The following is a 14,758-nucleotide window of genomic DNA, read 5'->3' as shown; positions in this document are numbered from 1 at the left end:
ACTAGAGGGTGCGTATAATGCGCAATTCACCCGGTACCAGGTCTCGCGCTCGGGGGGCTTGATTACCCAAGGTTTTACCTTCTATGAGGGAGCCAATGTGCTCGTTCATAGGAGGGTTCCCTGTAGTGACCCGAACTTTTCTATGTTTATATATATTAAATGAAATGGTTATTTACATGATTAAGTGTTTCCAACATGTTAAGCAATCAAACTTGTTAAAACTTGATTAATTGAAATAGGTTTCATATAGACAATTGACCACCCAAGTTGACCGGTGATTCACGAACAATAAAACTTGTAAAAACTATATGATGACATATATATGGATATATATATATATATGTAGTTAACATGATATTATGATAAGTAAGTATCTCATTAGGTGTTTTAACAATGAGTCATATACATAAAAATGAGACTATTGAATTAAGAAACTTGAAAACGATATATATAACGATTATCGTTATAACAACGTTTTACTAATTACATATGAATCATTTTAAGATATTGTTACACTATATATAAACATGATAAATGATAAGTAAACATATCATTAAGTATATTAACAATGAACTACATATGTAAAACAAGACTACTAACTTAAGGAATTCGAAACGAGACATATATGTAACGATTATCGTTGTAATGACATTTAAATGTATATATATATATATATATATATATATATATATATATATATATATATATATATATATATATATATATATATATATATATATATATATATCATATTAAGATATATTAATATATCATAATATCATGATAATATAATAATTTAACATCTCATTAGATATAATAAACATTGGGTTAACAACATTTAACAAGATCGTTAACTTAAAGGTTTCAAATCAACATTTACATGTAACGACTAACGATGACTTAACGACTCAGTTAAAATGTATATACATGTAGTGTTTTAATATGTATTTATATACTTTTGAAAGACTTCAAGACACTTATCAAAGTACTTCTACTTAACAAAAATGCTTACAATTACATCCTCGTTCATTTTCATCAACAATTCTACTCGTATGCACCCGTATTCATACTCGTACAATACTCAGCTTCTAAATGTATTTACTATTGGTATATACACTCCAATGATCAGCTCTTAGCAGCCCTTGTGAGTCACCTAACACATGTGGGAACCATCATTTAACATCTTGCAAGAAATATCTAACAAAACAACAAACTAATGGAGCCTGTATTGACTCCTACATTTCACGTGAATGATGAACCATAAACACACTTCCATTTTCAATTTTCATGCATCAAACTACTCTCTCTCAAGTGTTCTTCTTTTGTTCTAAGTGTTCTTCATCATCTTCAACAAAATCTAGCTCAATCTAGTTCATAAATCCATACATAAACCAAGTTATAAAACAACTACTCAAGAACACACCAACAACACTTCCAAGTTTGCTAGCTTACTTTCAATGTTGCAAATCCACTTTGAGTGATCATCCAACTTCATGAAATCTTTCTTATTTACAGTAAGATATCTTTCTAATACAAGGTAATACTCATATTCAAACTTTGATTCAATTTCTATAACTTTAACAACCTTATTTCGAGTGAAAATCTTACTTGAATTTGTTTTCGTGTCATGATTCTGCTTCAAGAACTTTCAAGCCATCCAAGGATCCTTTGTTGCTAGATCTATTTTTTTCATTTCCAGTAGGTTTATCCACAAAACCTTAGGTAGTAATGATGTTCATAACATCATTCGATTCATATATATAAAACTACCTTATTCGAAGGTTTAAACTTGTAATCACTAGAACATAGTTTAGTTAATTCTAAACTTGTTCGCAAACAAAAGTTAATCCTTCTAACTTGACTTTTAAAATCAACTAAACACATGTTCTATATCTATATGATATGCTAACTTAATGATTTAAAACCTGAAAACACGAAAAACACCGTAAAACCGGATATACGCCGTCGTAGTAACACCGCGGACTGTTTTGGGTTAGTTAATTAAAAACTATGATAAACTTTGATTTAAAAGTTGTTCTTTTGGGAAAATGATTTTTATTATGAACATGAAACTATATCTAAAAATCATGGTTAAACTCAAAGTGGAAGTATGTTTTTCAAAATGGTCATCTAGACGTCGTTCTTTCGACTGAAATGACTACCTTTACAAAAACGACTTGTAATCTGTATTTTCGACTATAAAATTATAATTTTTCTGTTTAGATTCATAAACTTAAGTTTAATATGAAACCATCGCAACTTGAATCACTCAAAACAGATTTAAAACGAAGAAGTTATGGGTAAAACAAGATTGGATAATTTTTCTTGTTGTAGCTACGTAAAAATGGTAACAAATCTATATTAATCATATCCTAGCTAACTCATATTGTATTTTACATGTATTCTAATATATTATGTAATCTTGGGATACCATAGACACGAATACAATGTTTTGATATATCATATCGACCAATCTATATATATATTTCGGAACAACCATAGACACTCTATATGCAGTAATGTTGGAGTTAGCTATACATGGTTGAGGTTGATTCCAAAATATTATATATACTTTGAGTTGTGATCTAGCCTGAGGCTTGTATACACGAGGCCGTGGATTGATTCGAGATAATATATATCGCTTTATTTTCTGTACATCTAACTGTGGACAACTAGTTGTAGGTTACAAACGAGGACAACTGACTTAATAAACTTAAAACAGCAAAACGTATTAAAAATGTTGTAAATATATTTTGAACATACTTTGATATATATGTACATATTTGTTATAGGTTTGTGAATCGACCAGTGGCCAAGTCTTACTTCCCGACGAAGTAAAAATATGTGAAAGTGAGTTATAGTCCCACTTTTAAAATCTAATATTTTGGGATGAGAATACATGCAGTTTTATAAATGTTTTACAAAATAGACACAAGTAAATGAAACTACATTCTATGGCTGGATTATTAAACCGAATATGCCCCTTTTTAGTCTGGTAATCTAAGAATTAGGGAACAGACACCCTAATTGACGCAAATCCTAAAGATAGATCTATTGAGCCCAACGAGCCCCATCCAAAGTACCGGATGCTTTAGTACTTCGAATTCATCATGTCCGAAGGGAGTCCTGGAATGATAGGGGATATTCTATATGCATCTTGTTAAGGTCGGTTACCAGGTGTTCACCATATGAATGATTTTTATCTCTATGTATTGGATGTTTATTGAAATATGAAATCTTGTGGTCTATTATTACGATTTGATAAATATATAGGTTAAACCTATAACTCACCAACATTTTTTGTTGACGTTTAAAGCATGTTTATTCTCAGGTGATTATTAAGAGCTTCCGCTGTTGCATGCTATTATATGGATAAGATTTGGTGTCAGCATGCTTGTATTATATTGTTTAAAACTGCATTCGAGATTTATTTTGTTGTAACATAGTAATATATGTAAACCAATATGTATTGGTAGTGTGTAAGTGAGATATTTGTTAGATTATTGATAGTGCTCCAAATGAACATATATTTAGTAGCAATATCCTTCCAATATGTAAAGTTTTCAGTTGCAATTGTTCTATTTTCAAGTAATATTCGTTTAAATAAATAAGTGCGAAGACAAAAGGCGAAAATGAAGATTTGAAGACGCAAACGTCCAAAAAGCTCAAATGTACAAGATACAATTCAAATGGTTCAATTTATTGATAAGAAACGTCTAAAAATGACAAGAGTACAAGTTGTGAAACGAAAAGTACAAGATATTTAATTGTACGAAAAGGCGTTCGAAAATCCGGAACCGAGACATGAACCAACTATAAACGCCCGACGCAACGGACCAAAAATTACAAGTCAACTACGCACAAGAATATAATATAATATATAAATAATTATATAAAATTATATATATATATTATATTATATAATAAAAACGTCGACAAGCAAATGGCCAAAAGTTGGTGAGCTGGAGTGCGTCACTTCACGATCTTGGAGCTGAAAGGCACAAATGCTTCGCGATCTCAGAGCAGTCATTTCAGAAAATGCCTATAAAAGGCCATAAAATCTGCCGAGTTATTTGCACCATATCAAACTCTCTATCTCTGTAATATATATATATATATATATATATAATATTTATATATATAATATAAATTAGTTTAGTTTTATATTAGTTAGTTTAGTTAATGTAACGGTTAATTACGGGTTTTGAAGTCGAAGTTCTCTCCGTGTAACACTACGCGATAAATAATCAATGTAAGCTATGTTCTCCTTTTTAAATTAATGTCTCGCAACTAAGTTATTATTATGCTTATTTAAGTTAAAGTAATCATGATGTTGGGCTAAATATTAAGACGGGGTTATTGGATTTTGTACCATAATTGGGGTTTGGACAAAAGATCGACACTTGTGGAAATTAGACTATGGACTATTAATGGGCTTTATATTAAATTAACGATACCTCGTTAATTTAATATAAAGGTTATGATTTGACGTATCTATATATAACCACATACGCTTAATCAGACACGATGGGAGGGATATTTATAAGTACGAATTATTGTTCATTTGACCGGACACGGGGATGGATTAATAGTTACTGGACTCATTAAAATAGGAGTGGATTACATTCAAGGATAATTGGTGTAATTGTTAACAAAGTATTAAAACCTTGGATTACATACAGTATATAACCTGGTGTATTCATTAAACAAAGTATTAAGACCTTGTTACAGTTCGATTCCCCAATTAGTTGGAATATTTGACTTCGGGTATAAGTTTAATTTGGCGAAGACCCTCGCACTTTATAATTATGACCAATGGACTATTATGGCAAAACTAGATGGATTTATCGAATAATCCAGGATAAAGGACAATTAACCCAGGGTAATAAATTAAAATCAAAACGTCAAACATCATGAGTACGGAAATTTGAATAAGCATAATATATTTTATTTTATATTTTCTCGTACTTTTATTTATTTTGTCATTTTAATTATTTTTATTTATTTTATCGTTGGTTAAATATCGTCATTTACTTTACGCTTCGCTTAAAATATAAAATCGACAAACCGGTCATTAAACGGTAAATCCCCTTTTATATATTATTACTATATATAATATATTTTGTACAAATATAATTGTTTAAAAATATAGTGTAAAATAAGTTGTCTCCCTGTAGAACGAACCGGACTTACTAAAAACTATACTACTCTATGATTAGGTACACTGCCTATAGTGTTGTAGCAAGGTTTAGGTATATCCTATTTGTAAATAAATAATTAAAACTTGTGTTATTTGTAACGTATTTCGTAATAAAAATATATAAGTATTTCGTACCCCCACGCTACATCATCAAGTTTTTGGCGCCGCTGCCGGGGAGTCAGCGAAATGCTATATTTTTAATTCATTTTTGTATAAATATATTTATATATATTTTTAGAAAAACAATATAAAATAAAAAAAAATTTAAAAATTAAAACGAACTGGGCCGAACACTGTAGCAGCCCAACCTTTGAACCGGATCCATCACTGTTTAACTCCGCGATCTATGAGCATCAAAGGTACAAATTGCAGCGATCGCGGAGCTGCTCTGACAGCTGATACCTAGGATCATTAATTACATATTTAGGGTTTAATTTTTAATTATTATTATTTAAAACCTAATTAGGATTTATATTTAATATTTAGTTTTAGTTTTTAATTAATTTATATTTTAAGTTTTAGTTATTATTATTTATATTAATATTTTTATAAAATAATAATATAAAAATAATATTTTTATAAAATTTGTATTTTTATCATTTTAGTTAAAATTTGTATATTTATCGTTTAATTCGTAATTTGTATATTTATTGTTCGTATTTAGTTTTAAATTTAGTTTTTGCCGTAGAATTTTTATATTTCTAGATTTCTAAGTTTTGCCGTAAAATTCCTTAAGTGCTTTTTCTTTAGATTAAGATTTAGGCGCTTTAGAATTTTGCGACGCCGTTTTAAATTTTTGTGCCTTTTTAAGTTATTGCCGTTTTGGATATAGAATTCCTTTTAAGTTTCAATACCTTTAGGCGCAACTTTTTAGATATAGTTTTTAGACTTTTAAGTTTCGACGTTTTTCTTTCTTATTTTTATTTTTCGACGTTTTTCGATGCGTAATCTTTTTCTTTCTTATTTCTCGACACGCTAGTTTTTAGGACATAGATTTTTCTAAAATTCCAAACGAAAAATTATTTTAAGCGGTTAAATTGATAGACATCTAAATTTTCTGGTTCGTAGTAATAGTTGGATTTGTTAGTGGCGAGTTGTGGGCTTCCGATTTAAAGGGTCCTGGCTACCTGCTGCATCTATTGGCTATTTGAAACATGGGCAAAATCAGAAAAGTCTATTAATTTGATAAATTATATAATTTTTTATTTTATAACTAATAGGATAATTAGCAAATGCACCACATTGTAGCTAAAATTTGGTAATAAGCGCATTATGGAAAATTTCGAGAATATTTTGGAAACTCTTTATGACATACGAAATCAATATTCTCAAACGGGTGTTGATGACAACTCGTTCAGTCAATCTTGGATAACGAATGACGAAACAATAACTGATTGTGAAATCTATGGAGATTATCATTCAACATGGGAATGTTATTATTACGTTCCTATGGAAAATTACGCACCCACGAAACCTGAATGGAACGATTATGAGAAATACAATTCAAATTGGGATTATTCCCAAGATGTAAGACCCTAATCCTGTTTCTGACTTTTTAGTTGTTCGGGACGCCGTCCAGGATGGTGGGACGCCGTCCAGATGTTAAAGGCTGGACTCCGTCCAGTAAGGTGGGACGCCGTCCAGATGTTAATGGCTGGACGCCGTCCAGAAATTGGGACGCCGTCCAGTTTGTCTGTCGGGCCAGCTGGGTTATTTTAAGATTTTTAGAGGGGCAAAATGGTATTTTCACTTATGGAACGAGTTAAGGCCACAAGATCAGTTCTAGGAGCCTCATTTGCTCCACTAACACCCACACAAACACTCTCATATTGTTCTAGTGAGAGCAAGGTTGTAAAAGTCGCGAGTCGGGGACGCATCGGTCGAGACCTAAAAAGGACGCGTCGGCCGAGTCGGGGACGCATCGGGGACGCATCGGTCGTTGACCAACGTTGACTTTATTAATAATTTCTTAAATATATATTTATATATGTATAAAATAGTTGATTATGTACCATAAATTTCTTAAATAAGAACTTGAATTTAAATACAATCAAACTTCAAACTCAATTAATGTTACCGAGTACATAATCAGTAAGAACACGGAGAAAATAGCGGCCCAAAAAATGAAAACAAACACTAATTTAAAAACATATCACATCTTGACGAAAATTTGACAGATTTTGACCGTTTTTTGACCAACTTTGACCGTTTTTGACAGACTTTGACCGAACTTTTAGCTTTGACCGTCTTTTGAGTCGTTTTCAGAAAAACGGGACGGAGAACTCAAAAAAATGACGCATCGGCCGACGCGTCGGCCAAGTCGGCCGACTTTTACAACACTGAGTGAGAGAGTAAGAGTTTTAGAGAGAGAGAGGTGGATTTGGAGAAGAAGGAGTCGGATTCTCGCAAAAGCTCGGGTTCTAAAGTTGTTCATCTCGCTCCTAGCTACGTTGTGGTGGTATTGGTAAGCTCAAACTCCGAATTTCATTTGTTAAATTTGATATTCAAGTTAGGGTTTTGAGTTAGTTTATTATGAAACCCTTTTAGATGATGAAATGGGTTTATGGTGACTTGTTGTTCTTGTCACTTGGCGGGTTTTAGGTCGGTTGACGTTTTGGCCTTGATTAGGGTTTGATAATGAGTTTAATCACTAGGCTTAGTGATTTTGGAAGTGTTGGAACACTTTTGGGTGTGTTTGGTTAACTAATTTTGAAATGGCTCAAAACTGGGGTTTTGGTGTCAAAATGGGTACGACACGTGTTTAACACTTGTGTTCGGGTTTAATTGGTGTGTTAGGACCATTTTCACTCGTGTTAGTGATTATTGGTTAGCTTTGGGCGCAGTTTGTACTTGGAAGTGCATTTGGGTCGAAATTGCACTAAGTGTCATATGGGTTGGTTTGTAAGTCAACCCTAATCGTGTTATTGTATTTGTGATAATGGAATAGGTACTTTCCATTGGCGCGTTGCGGATTATTCGGAAGCATTCATCAAGACGACGAGGTGAGTGTTAATATCCTATGTGCATATGTATGTGTAGGATGGGTGCGGGTCGGGTTGAAGTGTTTCTTGGTTATAGAGCTCACTTCACATATAGGTGGATTTGATGGACTTGTGTATAGGTCCAATTGGCACGGTTGTGCGTTTTGGTTGGCCACCTTTGGCGGGGTACACAATTTGTGTGTACATTATCACACGCGGTATGATGTGGATTATATAACCCCAATGGCGAAGGGTTAATATTGTGATGCGGACTTAGATATAACCCCAATGGCGAAGGGTAGTATTGTGAGTGGAATAATTATACGTATGTGTATATGGCGTATTTATTTGTGAATGTTATGGTATGAACCATCGAGCCGGTAGTGCCATAATGTGTGTGTGTGATGGGATGTGAACCACGAGCCGGTAGCATCGAGTGTGAACCACGAGCCGGTAGCACTATAAAATAATTGATGTGAACCACGAGCCGGTAGCATCGAGTGTGAACCACGAGCCGGTAGCACTATAAAATAATTGATGTGAACCACGAGCCGGTAGCATCGAGTGTGAACCACGTGCCGGTAGCACTATAAAATAATTGATGTGAACCACGAGCCGGTAGCATCGAGTGTGAACCACGAGCTGGTAGCACTATAAAAGAGTATGACTCAATTGCGTATGGTGTGAACCATGAGCCGGTAGCACCATAGCGTTATGGTTAACCTTGGGAGTTTTACGCGTTGTTATATATATATTGTATACGTATAATGTTGTATTGACGTGATGTAGCTAACCTTCTGGTTGTAGCTTATTGGCATTGTTCGCAACGTTGTTTGCGAACTTACTATATTGTTGGTGTTGTTAGCTTGTGCTTAGTGAACGTACGGTATGCTAGGTTTAGCTTGCCTTATACTTGGATGCTTCGGTATGCGCTATTTGATTATTATTGTGGCGTGTCCATTTTATACATATATATGTATGTAGTATATTTTCACTCACTAAGCGTTAGCTTACCCTCTCGTTGTTTACATTTTTATAGATTGCATGGATGCGGTTGCTCGGGTAAGCGCGGGGACTAGTGGACTTGCGTAGTTGCTTTAGAAGACTTGCCTTTGGATTTGTTTAGGATTGGGTAGCGTATCCCCAATCCCACGCTCGGTCTATGTTTTGTATAAACTAATGGGTCGAAATAGTCACTTGTGGTATTTTGGGTCGATGTGGGCCCGGTGTCGTAAAACTCGGTTTTTATTATGAAAAACTCTTAGTTTAACCTATTGTAATATATTGTGAAAGTGTGTTGGTTTAAAAGTGTCGGGAAGCGGGTTTTTCACCCGTGTGTAAAACGTAAAACTGATCAGAATCTGGCAGCACATCTGGACGCCGTCCCAGATGGCTGGACGCCGTCCTGGTTTTTACAACAGGACGCCGTCCAGATTACTGGATGCCGTCCAGATCAACTGGTCTCAAATTTTTTTTTATGGCACTTTTAAGGATGGTTAACGGGTTGGGTTGTTACAAGTGGTATCAGAGCATGGTCTAAGGGATTTAGGTGACTTGAGATAGGTGCCTAGACTTAGACTTTTGTGTGTGCGTATTTGTTGCGGGACTTGTAAGATTACGGGTCGGAATGGGAATTTGGTTAGTGCCTTAATTGATAGGTGGACTAACGTGTATATTAATACGTGGATATTATTAATATACGATTGTGTTATGTTTATGTTTATGTTGCGTTGCGAATATCATCGAGCAAGATGGTCGTTGTACTAACGAGGGGATACGATGTGTGTGCGTAATAAGGACTTGCAAACCTTATTACGGGTGCAAATCGTGTTTAACAAGTGATGTACGACGAGTGTTGAGCAAGATGGGGCGGTGTTATGCGTGTTGTTTTATACGTTCGTGGACTAATCGTTTTGCATCCTTTAGAATGACGACGCAAAACGAGATCGAGACGAATGACGAGAAGTTTAACTCTAGAGTTGCGGCCGCCGTTGTGGAGCAAATGAGTGCGTTTCGAGAAGAAATGGATAGGAAGTATTCCGAATTTCGGGGTAGTAGTGAAATGGAGCGTTGTCTTAAGAGCTTCATGAGGACTAAACCCCCGATGTTTGACGGAAAGCCGGATCCTTTGGTAAGCACAACTTGGATTTCGGACGTCGAAGGGTGTTTCCGTACTATTGATTGCCCTCCCGAGAGAAAGACGAGACTCGCTACGAGTTTGTTGCGGGGTAGGGCAAGGGATTGGTTGGATGGTAAGATTGATCTTGTCGGTGGCGAGACGTTTATGGCTTTATCGTGGGATGACTTTAAGGAAGAATTATTCGAGGAGTTCCGGACTTCGGCCGATTTGTGGGAATTGCGTAATGAGTTGCGAAATTTGCGACAAGGATCTATGGATTTGAGTACTCTCAAGACGACCTTTATGGCGAAGGCTCGTTTTTGTCCGGAGTATTTGGGGAATGATCGTTTGTTGATGGGAGATTTCTATCGGACCTTGAATGATGACTTGAAAAGTAAAATTAGCCGGGGTCAAGCGAAATCGTTTTCGGAATTATTCGACTTGGCTAGAGGTTTCGAGTCGTATACGCGATCAAAGATGTGTGAACCTTCAAGTAAGAGAAGGGTTGATTCGTACGGCGCCCCGAGTAAGAAAAATAAGGGTGCAAGTGCGAGTACGGGTAATGTGGGAAAAGGCACGGTGGATTCTCGTGCACCTAGATGTTTCAATTGTGGTATTAGGGGCCACAAGTTGTGGGAGTGCACAATGCCGAGAAGTGATGACGGGATGTGCTACTATTGTCATAAGGAGGGGCATCGCAAGCTGGATTGTCCCGAGTTGGCGGCGAATGCTGCAAGGAGACGTTGAGGTACGTTTCATTTTAATAAATATGTCATTTGAATATTTATTTATGTGGCGTTTAAGTTCGGATTTGTTATTGCATTGTGTTGTGCATGTTATTGTTAACGGTGACGTTCCTAATGGAAGTACCCTATAGTAATGATTGATTTTTGGACGAAGGGCGTAAGACTTGGTGTAACCAAGCACTCCTTAGTATTTGGGAAATGTTTCTACCAAGCCATGGAAATGGGTTTTGGTGTTCGATTGTTAAGCGCGTGTTCGCTTGTATGTGGAAGTTGATGAACTATGAGGTTCGTCGGGTGGTTGGAACCCTTGAAATCGAGTGTTTTGAATCTCGATGTATGTTGGTAATGGAGTTTATATGACGCGACATTAGGTGCCTCTTTTATACCTACTAGCGTGGTGTTCAACTCCGATTGTGTTGTGGTTACATTGTGTAGTGACCCGAACTTTTCCATGTTTATATATATTAATTGAGATTGATATTTACATGATTAAATGTTTCCAACATGTTAAGCAATCAAACTTGTTAAGACTTGATTAATTGAAATATGTTTCATATAGACAATTGACCACCCAAGTTGACCGGTGATTCACGAACGTTAAAACTTGTAAAAACTATATGATGACATATATATGGATATATATATAGTTAACATGATACTATGATAAGTAAACATATCATTAAGTATATTAACAATGAACTACATATGTAAAAACAAGACTACTAACTTAATGATTTTTAAACGAGACATATATGTAACGATTATCGTTGTAAAGACATTTAATGTATATATATCATATTAAGAGATATTCATACATGATAATATCATGATAATATAATAATTTAAAATCTCATTTGATATTATAAACATTGGGTTAACAACATTTAACAAGATCGTTAACCTAAAGGTTTCAAAACAACACTTACATGTAACGACTAACGATGACTTAACGACTCAGTTAAAATGTATATACATGTAGTGTTTTAATATGTATTTATACACTTTTGAAAGACTTCAATACACTTATCAAAATACTTCTACTTAACAAAAATTCTTACAATTACATTCTCGTTCAGTTTCATCAACAATTCTACTCGTATGCACCCGTATTCGTACTCGTACAATACACAGCTTTTAGATGTATGTACTATTGGTATATACACTCCAATGATCAGCTCTTAGCAGCCCATGTGAGTCACCTAACACATGTGGGAACCATCATTTGGCAACTAGCATGAAATATCTCATAAGATTACAAAAATATGAGTAATCATTCATGACTTATTTACATGAAAACAAAATTACATATCCTTTATATCTAATCCATACACCAACGACCAAAAACACCTACAAACACTTTCATTCTTCAATTTTCTTCATCTAATTGAACTCTCTCAAGTTCTATCTTCAAGTTCTAAGTGTTCTTCATAAATTCCAAAAGTTCTAGTTTCATAAAATCAAGAATACTTTCAAGTTTGCTAGCTCACTTCCAATCTTGTAAGGTGATCATCCAACCTCAAGAAATCTTTGTTTCTTACAGTAGGTTATCATTCTAATACAAGGTAATAATCATATTCAAACTTTGGTTCAATTTCTATAACTATAACAATCTTATTTCAAGTGATGATCTTACTTGAACTTGTTTTCGTGTCATGATTTTGCTTCAAGAACTTTGAGCCATCCAAGGATCCATTGAAGCTAGATCCATTTTTCTCTTTTCCAGTAGGTTCATCCAAGGAACTTAAGGTAGTAATGATGTTCATAACATCATTCGATTCATACATATAAAGCTATCTTATTCGAAGGTTTAAACTTGTAATCACTAGAACATAGTTTAGTTAATTCTAAACTTGTTCGCAAACAAAAGTTAATCCTTCTAACTTGACTTTTAAAAATCAACTAAACACATGTTCTATATCTATATGATATGCTAACTTAATGATTTAAAACCTGGAAACACGAAAAACACCGTAAAACCGGATTTACGCCGTCGTAGTAACACCGCGGGCTGTTTTGGGTTAGTTAATTAAAAACTATGATAAACTTTGATTTAAAAGTTGTTATTCTGAGAAAATGATTTTTATTATGAACATGAAACTATATCCAAAAATTATGGTTAAACTCAAAGTGGAAGTATGTTTTCTAAAATGGTCATCTAGACGTCGTTCTTTCGACTGAAATGACTACCTTTACAAAAACGACTTGTAACTTATTTTTTCGACTATAAACCTATACTTTTTATGTTTAGATTCATAAAATAGAGTTCAATATGAAACCATAGCAATTTGATTCACTCAAAACGGATTTAAAATGAAGAAGTTATGGGTAAAACAAGATTGGAAAATTTTTCTCATTTTAGCTACGTGAAAATTGGTAACAAATCTATTCCAACCATAACTTAATCAACTTGTATTGTATATTATGTAATCTTGAGATACCATAGACACGTATACAATGTTTCGACCTATCATGTCGACACATCTATATATATTTCGGAACAACCATAGACACTCTATATGTGAATGTTGGAGTTAGCTATACAGGGTTGAGGTTGATTCCAAAATATATATAGTTTGAGTTGTGATCAATACTGAGATACGTATACACTGGGTCGTGGATTGATTCAAGATAATATTTATCGATTTATTTCTGTACATCTAACTGTGGACAACTAGTTGTAGGTTACTAACGAGGACAGCTGACTTAATAAACTTAAAACATCAAAATATATTAAAAGTGTTGTAAATATATTTTGAACATACTTTGATATATATGTATATATTGTTATAGGTTCGTGAATCAACCAGTGGTCAAATCTTACTTCCCGACGAAGTAAAAATCTGTGAAAGTGAGTTATAGTCCCACTTTTAAAATCTAATATTTTTGGGATGAGAATACATGCAGGTTTTATAAATGATTTACAAAATAGACACAAGTACGTGAAACTACATTCTATGGTTGAATTATCGAAATCGAATATGCCCCTTTTTATTAAGTCTGGTAATCTAAGAATTAGGGAACAGACACCCTAATTGACTCGAATCCTAAAGATAGATCTATTGGGCCTAACAAACCCCATCCAAAGTACCGGATGCTTTAGTACTTCGAAATTTATATCATATCCGAAGGGTGTCCCGGAATGATGGGGATATTCTTATATATGCATCTTGTTAATGTCGGTTACCAGGTGTTCACCATATGAATGATTTTTATCTCTATGTATGGGATGTGTATTGAAATATGAAATCTTGTGGTCTATTATTATGATTTGATATATATAGGTTAAACCTATAACTCACCAACATTTTTGTTGACGTTTTAAGCATGTTTATTCTCAGGTGATTATTAAGAGCTTCCGCTGTCGCATACTTAAATAAGGACGAGATTTGGAGTCCATGCTTGTATGATATTGTGTAAAAACTGCATTCAAGAAACTTATTTTGTTGTAACATATTTGTATTGTAAACCATTATGTAATGGTCGTGTGTAAACAGGATATTTTAGATTATCATTATTTGATAATCTACGTAAAGCTTTTTAAAACCTTTATCTATGAAATAAAGGTTATGGTTTGTTTTAAAAATGAATGCAGTCTTTGAAAAACGTCTCATATAGAGGTCAAAACCTCGCAACGAAATCAATTAATATGGAACGTTTTTAATCAATAAGAACGGGACATTTCAGTTGGTATCAGAGCGTTGGTCTTAGAGAA

Source organism: Rutidosis leptorrhynchoides, chromosome 6 (genome assembly GCF_046630445.1).
Source record: "Rutidosis leptorrhynchoides isolate AG116_Rl617_1_P2 chromosome 6, CSIRO_AGI_Rlap_v1, whole genome shotgun sequence".
NCBI lineage: Eukaryota > Viridiplantae > Streptophyta > Magnoliopsida > Asterales > Asteraceae > Rutidosis > Rutidosis leptorrhynchoides.
This window is presented reverse-complemented; position numbering follows the sequence as displayed.